This window comes from Myotis davidii, unplaced genomic scaffold (assembly GCF_000327345.1).
Source record: "Myotis davidii unplaced genomic scaffold, ASM32734v1 scaffold187, whole genome shotgun sequence".
Taxonomy (NCBI): domain Eukaryota; kingdom Metazoa; phylum Chordata; class Mammalia; order Chiroptera; family Vespertilionidae; genus Myotis; species Myotis davidii.
Genome location: NW_006383018.1, coordinates 4,104,143 through 4,112,582, shown reverse-complemented (window position 1 = coordinate 4,112,582; position 8,440 = coordinate 4,104,143).

The following is an 8,440-nucleotide window of genomic DNA, read 5'->3' as shown; positions in this document are numbered from 1 at the left end:
AAATTTATTAACTTTTTTTGAGATGTAATTTATGTATAATATTGTGTAACTTTCGGTGTACAACCTGTTGATTTGAAGCTTTATGTATTACAATGTGATTACCAATGTAGCTTTAGCTAACAAGATCACATAATTATCACTTCTTTTTTGTGGTGAGAGCACTTACGATCTAGTCTCTTAGCAATTTGAAATATATAATACAAGTATTGTTTTCTATAACCACATCGATCAGCTGCCTCCTGGACATTCCCCACTGGGGATGTGCCTGCAACCAAGGTACATGCCCTTGACCGGAATCGAACCTGGGACCCTTCAGTCCGCAGGGAGACGCTCTATCCACTGAGCCAAATCGGTTAGGGCAAGTTTGTACTCTTTTAACAACATCTCCCCAATTCCCCCATCCCCCAGGCTCCTGCTAACCATCATTCTACTCTCTGTTTCTAAGAGTTTGGCTTTTTTAGATTCCACATATGAGTGATACCATACAGTATTTGTTTTTCTCTGACTGGCTTATCTAACTAAGCATAATCCCTCAAGGTCCATTGGTATTGTTGCTAATGGCAGGATTTCCTTCCTTCTAATGGCTAATTCACATTTCCATTGTTCTTATACATATACTAGGGGCCCGGTGCACGAAATTCGTGCACTGGGTGGGGGTGAGGGGGAGTGTCCCTCAGCCCAGCCTGCCCCCTCTCACATACTGGGAGCCCTCAGGCATTGACCCCCATCAATCTCCAATCGCAGGATCGGCCCCTTGCCCCGGCCTGACGTCTCTGCCAGAGGCGTCAGGCCTGGGCAGGGGACCCTCATTTCGCCCCATCACTGGTTCTGCCCCCAGCCCAGGCCTGATGCCTCTGGCCCAGGCGTCAGGCCTGGGCAGGGTACCCGCAGACCCCTCTGATTGCTGGCTCTGCCCCTGGCCCAGGCCTGATGCCGCTGGCCCAGGATTCAGGCCTGAGCAGGAGACCCCCCTCTCCCCCGATCACCAGCTCTGACCCCCGTCCAGGCCTGATGCCTCTGGCCCAAGAATCATGCCTGGGCATGGGACCCCCATCTCCCTCTGATCGCTTACTCCACGCCCCCGCCCAAGCCTGACGCCTCTGACCCAGGCTTCAGACCTGGGCAAGGGGACCATCATATCCCCCCAATCACGGGCTCCGCCCCCCGCCCAGGCCTGATGCCTCGGCCAGAGGAGTTGACCCTCATCACCATCCGATCGCTGATCACCGGATCAGTCCCTTGCCCAGGCCTGAGGCCTCCGGCAGAGGTGTCAGGCCTGGGCAGGGCACCCCTAGCTCCCCGCGGTTACAGGCTCCGCCCCTGCTCCCCGCGATCTCCTGCTCTGCCCCAGCCCAAGCCTAATGCCTCTGGCCGAGGCGTCCTGCCCGGGCAGCGGGGACCCGCAGCGGCAGCGGCCCCGCGATCATGGGCTCCACTTTAGGCCCAGGCAAGGGACCCCTAACTCCCGGGACTGCCAGCTTTGGCCCTGCCCAGCTCCCATCACTGGCTCCACCTCTACTTCCTGCTATCACTGGCCAGGGCGGCAAAGGTACCTGATTCTCCGATCATGGCTGGGGGGGAGGGCAAAGGCGGCCCTGGGGACTCTTAGCGCCCCCCTGGGTTTCCGATCACTGTCAGTGGCAGGGGGGTTCTTCCTGCTTTCCCTTTCGCCTCCCTGCATTGTGCCTACATATGCAAATTAACCGCCATCTTGTTGGCAGTTAACTGACATCTGAGTTGGCAGTTAATTTGCATATAGCCCTGATTAGCCAATGAAAGGGTATCGTCGTATGCCAATTACCATTTTTCTCTTTTATTATATCGGATACCACATCTCCTTTATCCATTCATCCACTGACAGATAGATCTTGGCTATTTGGATAATGCTACAATAAACGTGGGAGTGCAGATGTCTTTTCATTCTCCTGATTTTGATACCCTGTTTTTATTTCCTTTGAATATATACTCAGAAGTGGGATTGCTGGATTATATGGTAGTTTTATTTTTATGTTTTGAGGAGGAACTTCCATACTGTTTCCATAGTGGCTGTACCAGCTTGCACTCCCACCAACAGTGTACAAGGGTTTCCTTTTCTCCACATCATCTCTATCTGACACTTGTCTTATTGATGACAGTCATTCTAACAGGTGTGAGGTGATATTTCATTGTGATTTTGATTTTCATTTCTCTGATGATTATGTTGACTGTTTCTTTTGCTGTGCAGAAGCTTTTCAGTGTTATTAGTCCCCCTTGTTGATTTATGCTTGTTGTGTTTTTGGTATAATATCAAAAAAAAAATTTTCCAAAACCAATTTCAAAGAGCTTCTCCCCTCTGTTTTCTCATAGAAGTTTTTTTGTATCAGGTCATATGTTTAAGCCTTTAATCCATTTTGAGTTAATTTTTGTTACTGGTATAAAGGTATAAGATAGGAGTCCATGTTTTTCTTTTCTATCTTCCCTGTTTGCTTGCTTCCTTCCTTCTTCCATCCTTTTCTCCCTCTCTCTATTCCTCTTTCCCATTCTAGTTCTTGTTCTTCTTGTTTTTATTTATAGATTTTTCTTTTCGTTTTAAATCAAAACTGCATGTGTGTGTGTGTGTGTGTGTGAGAGAGAGAGAGAGAGAGAGAGAGAGATGCTCTTTAAAGGGGTTTTCCAGTATTTACCAAAAAAGTTTTAAATTTTTCTTAACTTTTAATGAAAGCCAAATGTTAGAAATAGTAATTACAATGTTTACATTGAAAACTGAAATAGATTGCTAGATCTGCAGTGTAGCCAAGCCTGGCAGCTCTTGATAAATTAGAGTGAGCCACACAGGCTGGCTTTTTTTTTTTTTTTTTTTTTTTTTTTTTTTACTAAAACATCATAGTGTCCAGAAAGCAAATCCACTCTATACACCACCCTTGTTCCAGATTGGATAAACTGAGCAATCCAAATGCCTCCAATATAGCAAAATGCCCTCTATATCAAAAGGACCTGAAGTTGTTCCCAGCGGGAGAGGATGGTTTTGAACATGAAGGTCAGGGTTTTGATGTAAAGTTTGATCTTTGGGCCTCTACCAATCTGCCCTTCATTAGGGGAAACATCACTTTGGGGTATCTAGGTGACTATCACTATTCCTTGATCATCCAGGCACCACCACCACATTTAAAAAAATAAAAATGAAGGGGAGGACAGGAAGCTGTTCTAGCTCATTTTCCCTAATAGACCTTATGTAAAAAACTCTTCCAGACCCCCAAAAACCCTGTTTCACACTGTTAAGAGTGAATAAAACTTCTGCAGTCTGCTAGTGTATCATTTTGAAAAGTTTCCATGCACTTTTGTATCATAGATGTCTGGCAAAATGTTTTTGAAGTTTTCACACCATCTCCCCCTTCCCCACTCGCATACCCCCCGCCACACATACACACACATCCATGAAGCACTGCCTTCTAAATGAAATAAAGGAATTGCCAGTGAGCAAAACTTGCTAATTGCCTTCCCTATTTAAATCAGGCCCTCTGATCAAGGACTAAATCATCCCACATTTTCCCAGAATTTGCAATGTATTTGGAAATTATCCGTAGAGCAGTGGTTCTCAGCACTGGCTGCATGTAACAATTATCTGGGGAGCTTTTACAAATATGGATTAATGTTTTCGATCCAACCTAGTAGAGACCCGGGAAGGGACTTGGCATGAGTATTTATTGAAAACATTCACACATACTCCTTCCTGATAATCCTAATGGACAGCGGGTTAGGAACCAGCGGGTTAAAAAGCAGGGATGACTGCTTTTTAGAACTCTGTGTTTTAATGGTTATGGGATTTTCTGTATTGTACCCCACTAACTTAAGCATCCCACTTGGCCAAATAACTTTTAGTTTGTATGGAGGGTTCAGAATCCTGAAACTCTTGTTTTTTAATGATCTTTAGATACACCTATCATCACTGTGTCTATGGAGTGTTTTGAGTTTCTCTAATAGTAGCCAGATTCCTCAAAAGAAAGATATTTAACTTGATTGCTTCAGAAATACTCAGTAAGTCCAGGTGTTAACATACAAATCGTTCTCAAGGTCATGTTTAGCACCTTAAAAATCTATCATTAGATACATTAAAAAAATACCCAAAGAGTCATTCCCAGATATTAGAGGACTTTTTCTCTCTTGAAGAATTCAATAAAATAAGCACAGATTTTTGTTTGGCTTTTGTGTATGGTATGGTAGAGGGGGTGAGTTGGATTCTATCAGCAATATCCATACTTTTATAAACATAAAAATATATAGGCTTATGAAAGTAAGATTCAGACAAATATAATGTGTTAATGCTTCTTCTGTGGCAAATTAATTAAGTAAACCTTGCCAATACATTAATACTTAAGCAAATTAGAAAATGATTCACACACACACCCTAAAAAAAATCACAGCCCTTTTCAAATTTCATCTGAAAAGCCTTAAGTTATAAAACTGAAGAAACAGAAGGAATGGTTGGTGCTTATGTATGGAAAGAGGAAAGGTGTTGAGATTAGAATGGAGGTGCTTCAGGGATATTAGGAAAGTTCTGTTTCCTGACTGGGTGCTTACCTCATAATAATTCATTAAGCTATGAATTTATGTGATGTTAGTAACTTTTGATGCCTGATGTCTAGATACATTAATTGACTAGGGATTGCAGAACAGCGATATTCTATCATTTCTTTTGCATTTATTGTCTGGAATGTTTATATGAAGAAATACGTCTTTCATATGTTTTTGATTACTTAGTAACATAATTCACACAGGAAAGACAGGAAAATGGCTTGATGTTTTTCTTTTTATTTACCAGTGTTCAAAGTAATGAATTGATTCTTTATGGTCATTTAAAGGTGACTGATAAGGGTTTTACTTGTATTATTATGAACCCATGAATTTAAACATTTAATGTTGTGGCGGTTTTTATCAGATTGCTCCCATGTGCACTGCAACCAATACCTGATGCTAGATAAGAATTTATTTCTTATGTCTTTATTTGTTAGTGCCATCAGAAAATTGGAGTTTGTTAGATTTGCTAGTCCTTGATAACACCACCTTGATAAAACCTTTGTCTTATGAGCCTGGTCTTTACATTTGTGCTAAATAAAATGGCAACTTTCTCAAATACTGGAAGACATACAATTTCACAAATATATTCTAAGTCGGTCACTCTCCAAAAAATACACATCATTTTCAACTTTACTGAAAACAAGTAAGTTAATTATTTATTAATTAATTAATCTTAAAGAACTGGGAGTCATAGAAAAAGAAATATGAGCCGTCCAACCAGCAGAGGGAGTACAAGTTAACTGACAAATCTAAGCTCCCAAACTCTGCTTTCCTATTGGTGAAGTCACTGATAATGTTTTGGAGAGAAGGAAGACTCCAAGAACAAGACAGGACATATCTGTGCTACTCTGTTGTCTGTTGGGTGCAAATGAAATACATTGATTCTTAACAAAGGGAAACTAACAGTGAGAGAAAAAAAAGTATTCTCCTGAACTCTATCAGAGACTTCTTTGCTCAGAATTCAACACATCATTGTCCACAGCCTGATTGATAACTGTCTTGGAGGAATAGGAAAAAGAAAATATGATTAACTCATTTTTTGTAAATTTAAAAATAGAGATATCCAGAAGTGATATGGATTCCTTAAAGTCACATCAATTCAGAGGTAGAGGCAAAACTTAAAATAAATCATCCAGGTTTCATACTGGCTTTTCACATGGGACCTCAGTCAATGAGAATTTTTTTTAAGCTTATAAAAATATTTTGCAGGTTTTCCATTTGTCTGCTCCAGTGCAAGAAGGGCTTGAGAAGACAGAGCACCCGAGCACTCCCTGATTTCTTTGCAAATTTTCCTCTGGGGTTGGTGCTTTAATTTCCAATCAGTCTGAGTCAATAACGTATGGTTGTCAGTGCCATTGTTGACTCTCACAATTTCTTGTCTCAATCCCATAGTTCCTAGAGCTTGGGGCTTAGGGTCACTGGCAGGGGTTTTGATTTGGGGCTTTCTATGTTTACACAATAGGGCAAGTCAATATCTCTCCCGTATCAGTGAATTCTGGACTAAACTTCATCTATCAAGCATTGTAGACAAATGGAGACCTTAAAGAAGGCTCTGTAGAAGCCTCCACTGCTTTTACATTTCATTGAATCCACAGATTCTCATTTGCTCCCCACAGAGATCTGAGTACAGCTGAATAAGAAAGAAAAGTCACATGAGAAGAGTGGAATGTTCTTACAATATTTTTAGTCTGCAATGTATACTGAATTCCATTCACACAGTCCTGCAGGAGGTTTGGCCCATCTTCACAGAGCATGCCACAACTCCTGCTTATTGCAACAGATATGTACATTTCTCAAGGACTGACAATAATTAAAGAAAAAAACAAACTGGGAGGCTCGCATAGGATTGTTGAGGCAGGCTTTCCCTTTTTCTGTTGTTGATACCTGTTTTATAAAAATTGTTGGAAAGTTCAAATCCTTCTCCAATTTGATGGACTCAACTCATGCACCTAATTCAAACCAGTTTTGGAGGCTACAGGACTACTTCTAACTTTTCAAGAGGCTAATAGACCAAGAAAAGTTTTTAACAGCTTGCCATTATTTTTAAAGAAATAAAATTAATATAGAAATGAATTTTGAAAAAATGAAAAATTTTCCTTAATGTCACAGGTTGAATAAATGAGGACTTCTTGGTGGTGGCCATAAATGAATGAGTTTGGTTCTTGCTTTTGTTGAACTTAGATGTGCAGGTTTCTACTTGCATGTTCATTTGCCTTTATTCTGTGAATCTAATCTGTCTATCCCACACCAACAGAAAGCATGGCCTCCCAAAGGCTGTTTGTTCCCAGCCCAGGAGCCTTCAACCCAAAGGCAAGGCTTTAATGACATCCAAGTGTTCTGAAACACCCAAGTCTGTGCTAAGCTCATTCAGCCGAGAGGAATTAATGAAGTAAGGTCATTGATTCAGTCATCCTTAAGATGCTGCTGCTAATCTTGTCTTGCTCTGTGTCAATAAAAACATTACCACAGAACACATCCTCATTGGCAGTGTAAACCCATTAGTCACTAAGAGACAAGGGTAGGTGGATAGGGATGGAGACAGACTGCACTAAAACTTGTCACAACCATTTCATAGCTGTGTGAACTTAGGTAGATTATCTGGCGCTCGATGTCAAATAGGGACAATAATAACAACTACCTCATAGGGTTGTTGTAAGGATTTAATGAGATTATCTATGTAATGTGCTTAACATAATGGTAGGTATATAGAAAATGCTCAATAACTGTTATTTTAAATTTCAGTTTATTGGTATTGGTGGTGTTGTCATTATTACAGTTGAACAATATTTCAATGCACATGAGTTCCATGGTGCTAATTTTAAAAATTACATGTTATAGCTTAAATTCCTTTAGCATTGATAAATATTGGCTTTAAAACTCAAATCCACAAGATATATAGAATCCAGAGAAGCCAACACACCTTCATGGAAACCTCCATTCTTAGAACCACTTCCCACATCACACACTAAAATCAGCCAACACACCTGACATATGACCAGCAGGTAATGCATTGGTGCTCTCTGTGACTTCTCCTTCTGCTGAGTATGGCTTCTTTTCAAGTAATGAAGCCTAAACAGATGTTTAGTAATGAGGACTGTGGATATAATTCAAGACATGAAAAACATGGTCTCCTCTTTTAACAAATCCAGGCTGCAGCCATTTACCCATTTTTCCCTGTGGGGAGAAAAAAAGAGTTGAATTAGAAGAGAAGAGGTTTCTATTTTATTTTCATTTTTGCTTTTTAAAATAAAACATGTTATTGGTTTTACACTGCAGAAGTCAAAAGGGTGAATAATTTCCTGATGGTTTAGAGAAATATCATCGATTTCAGACCATCCCCATACTGATTTCAACTGCATATCTACTTAAATGCAGTCAATAATTGTTCACATCTCTTTAACAAGGGTGCATAACCTAGCTGAGAAGTATATATTAAGATCAATGGAAAAAGAGAATATTCTGAGTATTTTTTTACATTTTAGCAGAAGCAGTGGCTAAGGTGGAATAGTCATCCTATCTAATAAAAGAGTAATATGCAAATTAACCATCACTCTGTCACAAAGATGGTGGCACCCAAAGCCACAAGATGGCAGCGCCCAGTCCCCTCAGCCCCACCAGAGTCCCCCAGTCCTGGGGGTGCGGCCTCTGAGAGTGGGCAGCATGTGTGGCCTGGTGGAATGCTTGCTTCGTCACCACAGCAATGAGGCAAGTGTCCTGCCCCGGCCACGGAGAGCCTCTGGGCAGCGGGCGCAGAGCGGCCAGGCCCCACAGAGAGCAGAGAACCACGGGGAGTGAGCCTAAGCCATCAGGACTCCTGGACTGGAGAGAGTTCCCCGAGGGCTCCCAGATGGGAGAGGGTGCAGGTCGGGCTAAGGAACCCACCCTC